This window comes from Cryptotermes secundus, unplaced genomic scaffold (assembly GCF_002891405.2).
Source record: "Cryptotermes secundus unplaced genomic scaffold, Csec_1.0 scaffold152, whole genome shotgun sequence".
NCBI classification, from domain to species: domain Eukaryota; kingdom Metazoa; phylum Arthropoda; class Insecta; order Blattodea; family Kalotermitidae; genus Cryptotermes; species Cryptotermes secundus.
In genome coordinates this window covers 1,516,933-1,534,363 of record NW_019720705.1, presented here as the reverse complement: position 1 = coordinate 1,534,363, position 17,431 = coordinate 1,516,933, and the positions used below count along the sequence as shown (strand labels likewise).

Here is a 17,431-nt window from a genome sequence, read left to right as displayed (position 1 = left end):
CAACTTTAGCGGATAGAGTGCGTCGCGTTGTCAGCGCAACGGATTCCCATGTTTTTTTGACCGGAGCCGCTATTTCCTTGAAATAGCTCCTCAGTTATCCACACGAGGCTGAGTGGACCCCATTCCAGACTCATCACTTCTCAGAAAATCTGGTAGCGCCGGGAATCGAACCCGGACCTCTGGATCTGTAGCCAGAAACTCTGACAACTAGACCACAGAGGCGGTCAGATATGTTATATAAATAAATAAATAAATAAATAAAACGCTTTTATAAATAAATAAGTTCCTTTGTTTAAATTCACACAACATGAAAATATACGGAAGCAGAACTCCACGTACACTTAACATCACTACTAGATGCAGGTAAGTGATGAATTTAAAATTCCGGCAGCTTTAACTACAAAGAAAAGCCCCACTGGCGAAGATGGTGGGCCCAAGAATCGATCTGAACGTGGGAGAGAAGAAAAGCATCCTAATCCCTGCCCTGGTTTCCGAGCCTCAAGCCTGTCACTATGTTGACTGAGCTACTCCAGCTACTCAGATACGTCAATAACATACATGAGTGAATATATGCAAATAAATAACAACTGAATCGTTTAGTTCGAGCATGTCGGTGTTTCGGCTACGGAACTTCCTCCTTTGCAGCTCTCCGATTCAATTATTACGCAAAACTGGTGTAATAATTAGCTGCATAAGTTGGCACTTACGGCTTCTGGTTATTGTTAACGGAGAGGAGGATATTGTGCTCTGTATAATGGTAACCAAAACGTCTGTCTGGGAGTAGATCAAGTTCCTCATACGACCTGTAGGCCTACATCTACTGTGTTCCAAATAATGGGCAATGTCTACAGATCATTTCAGTTTATAAATATAAGGAAGAATATGCAGGAGCTTGGAGAAAACTGCACAATGAGGAGCTTCATAACTTGTACTCTTCTCCAAGTATAATTAGAATGATCAAGTCAAGGAGGATGAGGCGGGCAGCGCATGTAGCACGAATGGGGGAGACGAGGAATGCGTATAGGATATTGGTGGGAAAGCCAGAAGGAAAGAGACCACAGGGAAGACCAAGGTGTAGGTGGGTGGACAATATTAGAATTTATCTTAGAGAGATAGGATGGGATGGTATGGTATGGATTGAATAGATCTGGCTCAGGATAGGGACCAGTAGAGGGCTCTTGTGAACACAGTAATGAACCTTCGGGTTCCATAAAATGCTGGGAAATTCTTGAGTAGCTGCAGAATTGGCAGCTCTTACAGAAGGGCTCAGATCCATGAGTTGTTGTTGTTGTTGTTGTTGTTGTTGTTGTTGTTGTTGTTGTTGTTGTTGTTGTTGTTGGAGAGGGTGGGTTTCCCCATGCACTTAGACCAGATGTTGGTCCATTGTGCGTCCCCCTGTGATATTCTACCAGTCTCTATACCCTACCGGTACTGGTGCGTGCCATCAGTCCCGACTCAGCCACCGAGTTCGGCCTCTACTGGCTCAGCGGTATCTCGATGCTTCCCCCATCTCCAGAGGGGTTAGAGACTACTGTTGGTCGGGAAATGTCCCGAATTTGGCTCAGAGGTCCCCTTGAGACATGAGGTTCTTTTACGTGCCGTAAAGCTACGACAAGGGACCCACGGCTTAAAGTCCCTCCCGGAGGACTTGTTCCCTGAATTCTTCCGCCCTTAAAATTCCACGACCTCCGCCGGGTTTGAACCCGCGTACCTTGAGTCACGAGGTGGGAACGTTACCCCTAGACTACGGAGGCCGCTAGATCCATAAGTAAGTAAGTAAGTAAGGAAGAATATGATATCTGAAAGCTTTTCAGCTGTCAATTATTTATTAAAAACGGTGACATATAATTGTATGAAACGGACGTGAATGGAACGGGGATGGCAAACCTGACAAGTGTGCGGGCTCTGTTTTGAGATGCACTGACTTACAACAGCGTCACATAAACCTATCACGACAAAGTCATGTTGAAACACGTAGCTAAGAAGTAACAAGACTGCACGCAATTTGTATTAATTGCATCAGTTATGTGTGATGGATATATAAATATACAGAGTGTAAATGGATACATTACAACGCTCTGTGGTAGATAGATGAGTTCAATCTGATCATATTTTGTTAAAACACTCATGTCCGGAAAAGCTTTGTTTACGCGCTAGAGCCTCTGAAATATGAAGGAGGACGTCCTTACCTCTTACCTCTTTCCTCTGTGGCTTACTGGAGACATTTACCTAACATTTCTTCAAGAGACCTTACCCGAGCTGCTGGAAGTTGTGCCTTTGAAAGTCCGTCGTGAAATGTGGTTCCAGCATGATGGCGTCCTGTCACACTGCACTAGTGTTGTCAGTGAGTGTTTGGATGAAACCTTCGGCAACAGATGAATCGGAACCGGAAGCCCAATAACGTGGCCCTCTCGCTATCCTGACTTGACTCCACTGGATTTCTTTCTCTGGGGGTACATGCAAAGCCTGGTGTACGAGACTCCAGTGGAGACACAATATGACCTTGTGGTAAGAATTTCAGTACCATCCGGGAAATGCTGGGAATCTTTCAAAAAGTTCAGCATAACATAGCCAGGCTGTGCAGAACATGCAATGAAGTCGGCAACCGCCATTTTATGCAACTTTTATAACGTAAAACAACTATAACAACCCCTAAAACTTATGCATACTATCAGAACATTGTGTGACCCTGTATCAAAAGGAAGCGTCTCCGGACATGGGTGTATTAACAAAATATTGTATCATCAGATTGAACCTCCGGACATGGGTGTATTAACAAAATATTGTATCATCAGATTGAACCTCCGGACACGGGTGTATTAACAAAATATTGTATCATCAGATTGAACCTCCGGACATGGGTGTATTAACAAAATATTGTATCATCAGATTGAACCCATCTATTTATCACAGAGCGTTGTAACGTATATTTATTTACACTCTGTATACGACTGATAATATTATATCATGCACCTCGAATATAATATTTCGCATATGCATATTTTAATTATTTTGTCTGTGTAAACTGGAGAACCAATTTCCACACATTCGGACTACAACAACTGTCATATCTCTACAGGACGGCCTCTAAAAGGCAGCATGCTTGTGGTGAAATTTGTTGTAGTGGTCTTTTCGTAAGTGACGGCATCTGAGATGCTTATGGAACAATACAGTTTCATTAATCAACTTGCGTGTCACATTTCATATGTAATCGCAATGGAAGAAGGGTAAAAATGAGACCAGTGTTTTTTTAACCATGACTAATAAAAACAGGATTTGTGGTTCCTGGTTTCATCTCGTGTTGTAGTGTTTGCAAGTTCCATGAAACACATTCTGCATATATTCATTCACATGGGCAAACGAGTGAGAGGTTTATATGGTCCTGAGATTGTAGTAACGTGTTTTAAATGTCTAATATATATAATATTCGAAATAAAACTGAATAACTTGGTCTCGTGTGACTTTTTTATCATAAAAATGCACGTTTTCACTTCGTTTTTCGCTCGTGAAAGCAGTACAGGCACAAAGTACACCAGTATTCTTTAGGTATTTACTTTGGTGATTCTTCGTGCCATTACGACTTCCTTGACTGAACACAAAACCGATACTGCACTGAGCACTAAGTTTACTAGCTTTCCTCATTTATCTATTCTCGTAAAATTAACGCTATAATGATTTTTGTTTAAAATAAATACGGGATGTTTATTTGTTTGCTGCCTCTGGAAACGCTGGACTGATTAAACAAGATGGCGTTGCATCCGGTAATGTTTTTATTGAAAAGTTTTATTCTATTGGTGGTTCTTGTGTTCAGGTGCTTCTGTTAGGGCGACCGCACACCAACTGCGTCAAGACAAGCATCAAGACATGAGATAAAAGACGCAGTCTTGCTTCATTCGTGATTCAGACTCGAGTCCACACACCGAAGTAGCACGTGTCTGTGTCTTATCACATCCTCTCTAGTTGATGACATGTCATGTCGATAAGGTACACCGGTGCTGTTCCTCGAGTACTGATGTCTGAGTCTTGACGCACAGAAAAGGAACATGAAGAGTCTTGCTGCAGGTGTCTGCAGCATGGAGCTGACGTCAGCATCATAACTCAGACCGGTGTCCGGCGGTTTTCATAATCTCATTCGTTTCAACTGTGCTGCTTTCTCTGAGTCATGCCGGTGTGCGGCCTAACTTAGTGTTTTATCATCAAGCGGTATTACCTACTGTACTGTGAGACAGTTTGAGGAAACGGGAAGTGCGTATGATAAATCTGCGATGGGACATAAATGCAACGCGTCTGTTTGTACGGAAGAAGTTGTCCTTACAGCAAGGGGGCCAATGAGAATAAGTTAAAGAAACGTTTAGCACAACAGACTGGGGTCTTAACCTCCACTGCATGGAAAATATGTCGAGATGACTTGTCGTTTCCGTACAGCTGAGTCAACCATTGTCAGAAGACGGAATAGCGAGGCATTGCGCTTTTGCGAGGGAGTGCAGAACGCTACTCGAGGACAATCCGTGCGTGCTGAATGTCACGTGATTCTCCGACGAAGCACACTTCTATTTGGATGGTTACAGTGACAAGCAAAATATCCGATTTTGGGTCTCATAGTATGCAAGCATTATCGTTCTGAACCAACTACTTCCATAGAGTTTGTGTTAGACGCATTACTGAGGGTGGGGATATTCTGTCCCGTGTTCATCCGTGGCACAGCCACTTCTGATGTTTACCTCAGTCTGCTGAGTGATGAATTTGTCCATTTCAAGATGGGACATGACATTCTAATAATTTCCGCCTCGTTTCAAGAACACAGACGTTACAACAGCAAGGCGTAAGTCGCTCTTTTCATGACGTTATCGAGCAGACAGTCTCGTCGAAATTGCATCCTGCGGTATTCGAGGGAGGATTTTCATGACCACCAACATCACTAATCTGAAACTCTTGTAATTACTTTCTGTGGGTGTGCTTGAAGGATTGGGTGTTTCAGAGAAATCGGCATACAATTCTGGAGTTCAAAACTTCATCCAGTCAGAAACTGAAGCCATTTCTACAGAAACTCCAGTAAATTTGTTCTTCGTTTGCACAAAGCTCGTTAGCTTCGCTGACATCACATGAAATACGTTTGTGTAACATACAAATTTCCAAAATGTGTACACAGCTCTGCGAAAGTGTCATATAATGCTCAATGACAAAAAAGTTATAAAAAAGGTTCAGGTAATAAAAACACCCTGTATAATTGGTATTATGTTTATTACCAAACGAGGGCTGAGAATTCACGGTTCTAATTAGGCCCACTCTGAAGTCGGGTTGCCATGGAAATGCGTGGTACGTAACCTCACATCCAGACCTTTACTAGACGTATAAGAGGTTCTACAGATGCGGTTGTTTACTACTGCACCTTTGTATAGCTTGTGTATTGTTTTATGATACGGGCTACATCAAGGGAATATTAAACCAAAATAATGAGGCAAGCCTCTAGTTCCTCTCACATGAGTTATATACATGTACGAAACATCAGAATTCAGCTAAGAAATGTACTGCATATGGACTATCGTAATTTCTTCCTACTGCGAAGGGCATTTTACTCTACATATGAAGTAACGTCATCATGAACACAGCTTTAAGTACATAGACCTATGTAACTTGTGAAGCAGCTTACATATAAACGCAAAAGACTGCAAACTTGACAAAAATCATCTTCAAGACTCCTAGCTCAGAAGTTTTCAATCTTCACTTGGTCACACAGAAATATACTTAATTACTTACTTACTCATGGAGCTGAGCCCTTCTGGAGGAGCCGCCAATTCTGCAGCTACTCAAGAATTTCCCAGCATTTTATGGAATCCGAAGGTTTATTACCGTGTTCACAAGAGCCCTCCACTAGTCACTATCCTGAGCCAAATCTATCCAATCCATACCATCCCATCCTATCTCTCTAAGATCCATTCTAATATTGTCAACCCATCTACGCCTTCGTCTTCCCTGTGGTCTCTTTCCTTCTGGCTTTCCCACCAATATCCTATACGCATTCCTCGTCTCCCCCATTCGTGCTACATTACCTTCCCACCTCATCCTCCTTGACTTGATCATTCTAATTATATTTGGAGAAGAGTACAAGTTATGAAGCTCCTCATTGTGCAATTTTCTCCAACGTCCTGTCACTTCATCTCTCTTCGGTCTAAATATTCTCCTTAACATCCTGTTCTCAAACACCCTCAGTCTATGTTCCTCCCTTAATATCAGAGACCAAGTTTCACACGCATACAGAACCACAGGCAAAATTATAGTTTTGTATATTCTAATATTTATGTTTTTGGACAACAAACGAGAAGACAAAAGGTTCTGGATTGAATGGTACCAAGCATTACCCGAATTCAATCGCCTCTTAATTTCCTCCTGAATCAGGTTTCGATCTGTTATCGTTGTTCCCAAATATCTGAACTGTGCCACATTTTTCGAAACATCTGTTTCCTATCTTTATGTCATGAGTTTGCCCTGCATTTTGGTGACGAGAGAGTAACATATACTTAGTTTTCTCTGTGTTTACTTCTAGACCAACCTCTTTACTTGCATCAATTAAAGTTTGTGTGTTTTTCTTTATGGTATCTACATTATCACCCAGTAGATTCACAGCATCGGCGTAGACCAACAGCTGATGTGTCCCATTTAATTTAAATCTAACTTCACAGAAATATACAGAGAACAAAATAACTTACTTCTATCCTTCTACACTGTTAACCTACTATAATGGTAATATGAAGACCTAAGCCTATATAATTTAGACAGGTACAGCAAGTACTGCCAGATGAAGGCCGCGCCATAGCTCAGGTGGCGACCTGGGTTCGAGCTCAGGTCTGGTCATGTGGGATTTGTGGTGGACAAAGTGTCTCTGGGGCAGATTTTCTCCGAGTACGTCGGTTTCCTTGCCAATCTACATTCTACCAATTTCTCCACAATCACCATCATCTATCACAAGGGTCTCCAAACTACGGCCCGCGATGTGATTTTATCCGGCCCGCGAAAGAATTGTTCAGAAATGCGCCAATTGAACTAATTTTCCGGTGAGTACTGGTAAATGTGATTCCGAGCTTACTGACCTGACATATTATACTACTGTTCGATGGCTTAGCTGTGGAAAGGTTCTTTCGCGCTTCTTTCAGCTCAGGAATGAAATTGAAATATTTCTTACCGAGAAAAACCATCACGAATCACTTTTATCAGATACCAAGTGGCTTTGGAAATTAGCAGTTTTGCTGATCTGATGAACCATATGAACCATTTGAATTTAAAGTTCCGGGGTGAAAATAACTTAGTCTGTGATTTATTTGCACTTATCAAGGCATTCAGAGCAAAGTTGATACTTCTGGAAAGGCAAGTGAAAAATTGTAACTTTGTTCATATGCTATACTGTGCAGAGTTGCATAAAAAGGGTTAAGCAGAATTTCCTTCCTCGTTTGCAAATTTAGTCACTTTAGATTTGAAAGAACAATTTCGGAAACAGTTTGCTGATTTGGATTCCAGTGCTCAAGAAATTAGATTGTTTCAAAATCCGTTTGACTGTGATGCTGCAGATGTCAAATTCAAATGGAAATTATTGAACTTCAGGAAAATTATCATATTAAAGACAAATACAAGGAAGGAAATTTGATCGAATTTTATAAATTTCTGAACGCTGAGCAATTTCCAAGTTTAAAGATATTTGCTTGTAAATTTATCTCCATTTTTGGGACGACGTATCTGTGTGAACAAACTTTTTTCTCAGATGAAGTACATCAAGTCGAAATACAGGCAAATTTATCCGATAAACATTTAAAGTCGCTACTTGTGATTGGGGTTTCAAAATTTGAACCTCAATTTAATCAGATTTTAAGAATGCAAAAAGAGTTCCATCATTAATATTAATTGTTTTAATATAATTTGTGATGAAAATATGAGCATTTGCTGCTACTTTCTGTTGTCATTAATATACGATAATTTATTCTCACGTACTTTGTATTTAGTTCATGAAATTCTGTGCTTTCAATAAAACTCATATACCTAGAGTTATTAATTTCTCATTTTATCCGGCCCGTTGAAAGTGCTGAATTACCTAATGTGGCCCGCGGTTCGAAAAGTTTGGAGACCCTGATCTATCATACGGAGCTGGTATAACAGGCCAGAAGTGGCCGCAGTACCAAGTGGACTCAGTCTCACCCCACTAAGAATAATAAAAAAGTAATACTGGCAGACAAACTGGTGACTATTCTCACCAGCATTCAACTTAGATGTATTCACATTACTTAAACGAGAGCCGTCCTCTGGCTTGTAAAGCCATGTACTACGGAAAAAGCCGACGTTTCGGGGGACATATCTCCTGTATCTTCAGAGTCAATGAATATGACAAGGAAGAAACAAGCAAGCAGCAGGCGGCAGACAGAGCTCTACTTGCCTCATACTTCTTGCTAGGTTCTTGCTTGGCATAATCTTCGACCTAGAAGATTAAAGCGGCATGTTCCTCCGGAACGCCGGATTTTATCGAGTTATAAGGCATTCCAATCCGGCAACCCGTAGTCTAAGTCACCGTTACCAGAACCTCAAATCCAGCAAACTTAAACAAATTACCCCTCTATAATTATTAGTAACCATACTGCAAAACCGAAAGAGGCACCTCATGCTTACGCCAGCATGACCTTCTGCCTATGCAGAAACTGGAAGATCACATCTCACAGTGTCGCGAAGTGGGCTGCAAATACACATGAGATAAAGTTGTCTCTGTGTTTAAACAACGTGCTATGAAGAGGTAGCCTAGATGGAGGTGATCAGTCAGTACAATTCACAAACCGCTTCACCGCCAGTGACAGAACTTCACGCACCCACTGGACAGGACGCTGGGTGGGAACCAGGGCCAATTTCGACGTTCTGATGACGAGAAAATCCTTGCCTTACCGGGAATTAATTCCCGGTTAGTACCTCAGTATTAACGTGATATGATAACCATCTGGCAGTGCGAGGAGGCCCCTGCTAGGAGTGTACCTCCAGGTGTAAACATTTCATAAACTATGTACATAAAGCAGCTTCGGACGCAGCTTAGCTTAAATGATTGCGCGAGGAAGTTCTTGGAAGAGCTATGACGCTTATTTCGTATAAGAGCTTCAGCCTATACGGCGGGTCTACAAAAACTTTAAATTTCTTTGTTCATTTTTGTGCATAGTTCCCAATAATTCCGATGCTGATTACGTCAAATTTGTCCGATTTAAGCCCAAAATATCGTATCGTCGCCATGTGACTGATTAAAACATAAAAACTATCCTTGAGCAAGAGCCTCTCAGCAAATCATGGAGTTTCCTGTGTTTACAGAGTCCGAAGGTGCTCACAGGAGCAATCAGCTGGTTCTTATGTCGTAGCAGATGAATCCAGCAAACACCTTCACACTCGATTTCTATAATATCCACTTTAATATTATCTTCTCATCTACGCCTAGGTCTCCCCAGTAGCCTCTTTAAACCGATCTTCTGTAACATTCTAGGCTAAAAGTACTGACCAAGATAACAAATTTTAAGAATTAGGCCCATTGTTATTTTTCGTCAAATCATGAATTAGGTACAGATTTTTTTTTTACACAAGAGAATCATATGCCCTGTTAAGAGGGTGCAGTTTGTTAGTGATATGATGTAGTACTTAATAGTACTAAGAGGTCGTTGGTGCAATATTATTGTTCTGAATGTTCATGCCCCAAAGTAGGATAAAATTGATGATTTGAAGGATAGCTTCTACGAGAAACTAGAACGTGTATTCGATAAATATGATAAATATCACAGGAAAATTCTTTTAGGTGATTTGAACGTCAAGGTAGGTAGGGAAGATAATTCACACCAAAAATTGGGTATGACACTTTGAACGAAATTAGTAATGATAATGGATTTAGAGTGGCAAACATTGCAACATCCAGAAATCTGTCAAAAGTACGAGTACAATGTTCCAACACCATACCATTCATAAATGTACTTGAACAATTCCTGATGGAAAGACTCATAATTAAATTGACCATATTTTGATAGATGGGAGACGGCATTAAAATGTATTTGATGTTCGATCATTCAGGGCAGCTGGCTTCCACCGTGGCGGTCCGGGCTCGATCCCGGGTCTGGTCAAGTGGGATTTGTGGTGGACAAAGTGGCGCTGGAGTACTTCGGTTTCCCCTGCCAATCTTCATTCCACCAATTGCTCCACAATCACCCTCACCTATCATCTGGGGCTGGTACAATAGGCCAGAAGTGGCCGCAGTACAAGGGACTTAGTCCCACCCCACCAGCAATAAAAAGAATTATATCATTTGGTGCCTTGAAGACTTGTGTGCCAAGAATTTGTATAAGATCGATTATTTAAAAGTATGAAATCTGAGGTTCTCACAGCGCTGATTGTGAAGATTGCTGTCTTCTGGGATGTGACACTGTGTGACTGTTGCCATAGTTTCGGAGAAATGCACTGCCTCCGTCTTGTAAGCTAAAGATGAAAGCAGTTATGTTCCTCCGTAACGTTGTTCACTATCTACCAGACTTGCCCAGCGGCACATCTTACTTACTTACTTACTTATTTACTTATTTACTCATGGAGCTGAGCCCTTCTTGAGGAGCCGCCAATTCTGCAGCTACTCAAGAATTTCCCAGCATTTTATGGAACCCGAAGGTTCATCGCCGTGTTCACAAGAGCCCTCCACTTGTCCCTATCCTGAGCCAGATCAATCCAATCCATACCATCCCATTCTATCTCTCTAAGATCCATTTTATATTGTCCACCCACCTAAGCTTTTGTCTTCCCAGTGGTCTCTTTCCTTCTGGTTTTCCCACCATTATCCTATACGCATCCATCGTCTCTCCCATTCGAGCTACATGACCTACTCACCTCACCCTCCTTGACTTGACCATTCTAATTATACTTGGAGAAGAGTACAAGTTATGAAGCTCCTCATTATGCGGCACATCACAGAAGATAATTATCTTCATTTCAAAATGTGTTCCCTCAAAATTTCGGACTACTTTACTGACATCCACCTCTTTCCGCGATTTCTTCCTTTTCAGCGCCTTGGCCGTTCTGTGCCAAAATCAGACGCGAAAGTAAACTCTAACCCATGAATTTCAGAACATCATCATCGTCATAATCATCTACAAGTATTGGGCCTTTTGGTCCGTTCCTAGGCCAGGGTTAAGGGGCCCATACACGTACGAGTCTGGCTCGCGAGACCGACTCGTCTCGGGTTCTAATGAGCTAAACTCCTCCGTGTGTGGGTCGCAAAGTTGGGAGTCAGCTCATGCGTGTGTCGTGAAATTAATCTGAGTCAAGCTCACCGAGCCGGACTCGCGAGCTACACTCGTATGTGTATAGGCCCCTTAAGTCTAACTGGTCCCTCCATGTCTTCAGTGGTCGGCCTATCTCCCTTCTTCGTTTTGGGTAGTACTCAAACAACATCCGGGGAATTCGGTCAGCATGGTAGCAGCAGTACCACTGAACTTACCCATGGACAGGCGCGCAAACTGTCATGGGGAAATGTCGATTACCCATGGGAAACATCAGACCGTTAACTTTAGAACGTATTATTTATATTCAAAAGATTATTATAAAACTCAACAAAAATTTCAACATTTCTTTTTTTCGCACGAATACAAGAGGAAAAGGCAAAGTTGTCCCTGGTAAAAGATAAGGTAAAACTATCTTTGTAGCAGGCTGAGAAGGCCCATAGGGTTGTGAGATATCGAGGCTTCCACATTTTCTGTAGTCAACCGGCTCTCAGATGGCGGTAAGGTTGTCAGCCTTATGCGCCGGCCGCCCTTTACCACCCAGGAAGATTCCTGGTACTCATTTTGTTAGTGGCTGAGTCAATCCTAGGGCCATAGTGCAGTTATATAGCCCGGTATTTTCTTTCAAGCACTGGGGAGCGCCACGAAACATGTCAAACAGAACAGCCAGTGTCTCGGACGGGAGTCGAACTGGTCACCTCACGAAAACAACTCCCAAGCGTTACCGCTTGAGCCAACATATAGAGTTCCAATCTATTTAATGTTTGAGATATCTGATACGGCTGCCCGGATGGGAGACAGGTCACAACAGGGACAGTGAATACAAAGAACCGACAGAAATGTAGACACGCAGGAAAACCACAGAGAGATCGAAACGCATTATTAAAGTGACCGGGGTATCTAAGATGGACGTAAATCGAGTGGTCATTATGATCAGTATCGCTGGAAACACGCAGGAACAATATCCACGGATGTTGCTACTCTACCAGCTCCCACTGTGAATATGTCAGGTCACTGCAATGAACCTTCTAACTCTGCATTACGGGCGACTCAGTACAGAGTTCTGCGTGCTCCCATCAATCAAGTTGAGACTCCTTCGGGGGTTCAGAAAACACACAAAAACTATTTCCAACAGCAGAACATAAAGCGTAACACATGCATTTTATTCTCTGCCGTCGCTTTAAATTATGCCTCAACTTTCCTATGGTTCAGTCTTACGAGCCTCCTAGCATGTAGTGTTGGACGCCGTAACGTAGCGGTAGCGTAGTTGGTTGAGGCACTATGCTACAAGCCGGAAGGTCGCGGGTTCGATTCTCGCTGAGGTCAGTGGATTTTTCAATTGACGTAATCCTTCCAGCCGCATTATGGCCCTGGGGTCGACTCAGCCTATAACAAAAATGAGTACCAGGAATCTTCTTGGGGGGAAAACTGCGGCCGGCGCGTAAGGCTGACAACTTCACCGTCATCTGTGAGCCGAGTGTCTAGAAAATGTGGCACTCTGGACGTCTTACAACCCTGTGGGCCTCCACGTCCTGTTACAAGGACAGTTTTACCTTTTTATGATGTGCCAAAGAGGGCGAAAATAGCTTAGCCGATTACATACAGAATTATGAGCCGCGTCGCGATTCCCGATAGGTACTGAGGGATTTCGCCAAGTTCATATTGTATCTGGGGCACACCCAATGAATATCTGGATCTTTCCCTCCAGGGGTAAAGCGGCTGTGGAGTGTACCTGACCACTATCTCTCTCTAATGCCCCATATATGTAATCACGGCTTGGTGCTTAGGAACTGGATAGACTTTATTAAGAAAAGCTAATTTTATACGCGCAGTCGGCTCGGTTCCGGTCCGCATACAAAGGGCTCAGGGTCTGTCTGCGAAACCGCAAACAGAGTGAAAGCGTAAACTAGACACAACAAACACAATAACAGTTGAGTGGGACGTGGTGGCATTTGAATTAATGTCGTTCAGTACAGCTTAATGTCTGGTTGCATGCTTTGTAACAGGAATTAGACGACAATCTCACCCTACCGGCAAACATATCAAACATCTCAAGGCCCACAATGCACAGCATTCCCCGTCACAGTTTACACCTCTATATGTACACGTACATACTACGTGCAGGTACACCAGCGTGTGGGCCTATATTTAAATATAGGCAACAAAGTCCAATACTGGAAACGCAGTACATTAGTTTATAATTATTTTTTCATCATCTTAAATTATGAACTTGTAGCACTCGTCCTCTTATGGATTTACTTTTGCGTTAAGGCCACGCCACAGCTCAAGCGGTTAGCCGCTGGCTTCCCAACGCGGCGGCCCGGGTTCGATCCCGGGTCTGGTCAAGTGGAATTTGTGGTGGACAAAGTGGCGCTGTGGCAGGTTTTCTCCGAGTACTTCGGTTTCCCCTGTCATTCTTCATTCCACCAATTGCTCCACAATCACCCTCACCTATCATCTGGGGCTGGTACAATAGTCCAGAAGTGGCCGCAGTACAAGGAACTTAGTCCCACCGAATTAGCATTAAAAAAATACCTCTATGCAGCAACCCTGTGTATTCTAGCAAACTGTTATACCGAACTTTTCAAATCCACAGCGTGCATATTCATTGAAACTGTGACTGCAAAGTGACTCTCAAAGGCCTGTAATTGGAAGGGATGTCTGCGGAAACGGTACCTACAGATGGGAATCGTCAAATTTTAAGGGGATTTATACTAGCGTAATTAATATCAATCGTTCATAAGTTGGATTAATTGGGCCTTAAACTGACACATCTGAAAAACAATAAAAGAGTAAAAGTCTCGTGCTGCCAATCGGTGTGTGTGTGTGTTGGGTCTCTGGTGCCATTTTATGGATATTATGAGTCCAATACTAGTTCTGAAATAACTCTTTCAATTTTATACCAAATATCAAATTTCTATCCAACTTATACAAAAAAACATTTGCATAATACAGTATTATTATTATTATTATTATTATTATATGTAATTACTTGTACCTACACTGTGCTGTGTCTGTAATTGGCCTTGTGGTTGTTGACTCGGCATATAAATAACGAATTCAATTTAATTATTAAAAAAAGGTAAAGTTGTCCCTGTGCTTAACTAATTAAGCACTACGCCATGAAGGTGTATGGGGGAGTGGATGTATAGATCCACGTTTTCTTGACCTCGGCACTAGCTGGAGGTGAGTGGTCAGCTTCACGACCCGGCCGCTTTACTTCCGGGGAAAGAGCCCCCGGTACCCACTGGATAGGATGTTGGGTGGGCCCCAGAGCCAGTCTGGAAGACGTAGATGAGAGAATTAATTTTTTTTTAATTCGCATAGTGGGGGGTGGAGTCCAGTTTGGTCCACTCAGCACGACGGCCACTGATTGGCCTACCTGCCCCGGGTGATTATGATGATGGGGAATTTGGTGGAATGAAGCTTGGCAGGGGAAACCGAAATACTCGGGAGAAAACCTACCCCAGCGCCACTTTGTTCACCACAAATCCCACTTGACCAGACCCGGGTTTGAACTCGGGCCGCCGCGATGAGAAGCCACCGACTAACCGCTTGAGCTATGGCGCGGCCTTAGAGAAGAGAAAATTCTTGACCTACTGGGATTCGAACTCCGACTTCTCGGTCGTCCAGGCCGCAGCTAGTCGCAATACCGACTACGCTATCCCGGTTCCCATTATTATTATTATTATTATTATTATTATTATTATTATTATTATTATTATTTGACTTAAGTTGTATTTGTCCAGTATGTAACTACTTCTATCTGCAATGTGCAGTATCTGTAATTGGCCGTGTGGCTGTTGGCTCAGCACATACATAATAAAGAATTGAACTGAATTTTTTTTAATGCTAGTGGAGTGAGACTAAGTCCCTTGTACTTCGGCCACTTCTGGCCTATTGTACCAGCCCCAGATGATAGGTGAGGGTGATTGTGGAGCAATTGGTGGAATGAAGATTGGCAGGGGAAGCCGAAGTACTCGGACACAACCTGCCCTAGTGCCACTTTGTCCACCACAAATCCCACTTCACCAGACCCGGGATCGAACCCGGGCCGCCGCGGTGGGAATCCAGCGACTAATCGCTTGCGCTATGGCGCGGCCATTGAATTGAATTACTAAGACTGTTGTTTACAGAACCGATATTAACCAGTTACTGGGCCATGGCAAATTCTTAATAAAGGCACACAAGCACTTACTCTCAGACATTAGCAAATTATGGGCCAAGTTAATATCAACACTTTGAACTGTTATCAAATACAGTTTGTAACACTAAATATTTTAATACGCGTTATATTCCTTAATGGGTACATTACCCGAATGTTTTAAAGAACTTTCGAGTTATATAAATTGTACTTAATTGAGCATTTACGTTACACATATAAATATCAACGTCATAAAAATGACGGCTATAGGCTCCATTCGAAACATGTTGCCGTTTGCTAAGATAAGATGACAACAATACCCTGTTCTAAAAGGTTCTGATGCTGGTGTATAATACACAGAATTACTGAGTTTTCGGGTTTTTTCCTTCGTCCAGTATTCTAGAAATTACAAAACACAACGTTTCGGAAACAGATCCAGTTCTCGAAACGTTGGTTTCTAGTTTCTGGAATACAGGACGATGGACAAAGTCCAAAAACCTAGTAATTCTGGGGAACAATACCGTATGTTTCACAGTTATGTCGACCACAATTAAATGAAAGAAGACTGCTGCATTATAACAGAAACTGCAATGTACAAAAGGATTTGTGTAATTAAGAAAATACGTAAGAATTCGGGACGTTGCACTTCTGATGACGACTACATCAACATTCCCTCCAATTCGTTATTCTTTATATTCCGATTTACTTGCGTTGTCATTACATAAAGCATAAATGTTTATTTACTTTAATATGCCAGCTAGTTAATAAATTTATGTGAATGTGATGGAACATAAGAGAGAGAAATTCTATAAACGTTTACGATAAGGCTGTCTTTCTTGTGTTAAGGCACATGAAAACTCTGAAAGACACCATCATATGAAGACAGTGATCATAATCTTTCAATGTCGAAACAAGTACGTCTATATAAACGTAAATATCTCTTCACTATATGTAATAAACTTTTTTTTGAACAAATAACTTTACTCCATAAAAGTCTACTGAATCCTTTTTACGCAGTTCATTCTAAATTAATCATATGCTTTTAAAACATTAAATGGGCCATCTTATAAGGGGGCCAAAAAAGGATAACGTATCAATCATACTTGTTAAGGTACTTAACATGCCTCTTATCAAACAGACAGTCAACACGAGAAGACTGCATCTAACATAGCAACGCCGCCTTCTTGTATACCAAACGTGCATTTATATCTTGCGTTTCTCTAAGAAGTCACGCTACCCACCTTGCAATGCAGTCATTCACGTCAGCTCCATGCTCCCGTTTCCACGCACGAACGTTTCTACTGGACCTAACTCTGCGACAGACTGAATACAAAACAACCTAACCTCCTACACACACGCTGTTGTTTCCAAACAAACACTGACGTTACGACAGCAGCAGCCTTGCCGCTTCTGCATCACTCGCGACCTCTCTATGTTTATCAAACCGACACACTTTGGATGTGCATGTGTTATCCCTTGCTCCGTCCAACACTTTCAAGATGCAATCGGTCGTAGCCCTTTTTTATCTTTTTCTTTAGCCTTTATTAAAGTCACTTTCATCTCATGCGCCAGCGCGAAGATGGCAACGCCACGTAGCGGTTATACACAGCAACTACTGTGAAAAACCAAACGCAAAGCGCACGCTCCGCCCAACTATAATCGATTCTCATGTTACTATCACAGGGATATTCTCTCTGCTTGCGTTCTGCAGTGTTAGGCTGGACAAAGAGGCGGTTTATAAAACAAACATATTGTTCCTATTTATTGCAGTTTATATCTTTAATGTGTCACGTTTTTATATCGTGGCTAATGATAATGCGTCTCTATTAAAATATGTAGGTCAGTTTAATATTTTACAGAATGTCGGGAAAACATTTGTAACCAACTTCCGAATCTGAATAGCAGTGCTGGGATAGTATGTAAGATTACGTCATGACCATCTTGTTTCACATCCTTTCCAAATCATTGTTCACAAAATCATCCTACTTATCAACGCTGTGCAGTCTGAGATAGGGGCAGCATT

General features: G+C 42.1%; 1 protein-coding gene across 2 annotated transcripts in view; it reads right to left on the bottom strand.

Moving 5' to 3' along the window:
* LOC111871474 overlaps window positions 1-16,953 on the bottom strand; it is a 252,688-nt gene extending 235,735 nt beyond the window's left edge. For both annotated transcript variants that reach the window (XM_023864636.2, XM_023864629.2), the window contains exon 1: window positions 16,650-16,953. The gene's annotated coding sequence lies outside the window, so the exon portion shown is untranslated. The remainder of the gene's footprint in view (window positions 1-16,649) is intronic.
* Between the last annotated feature and the right edge of the window lie 478 nt (window positions 16,954-17,431).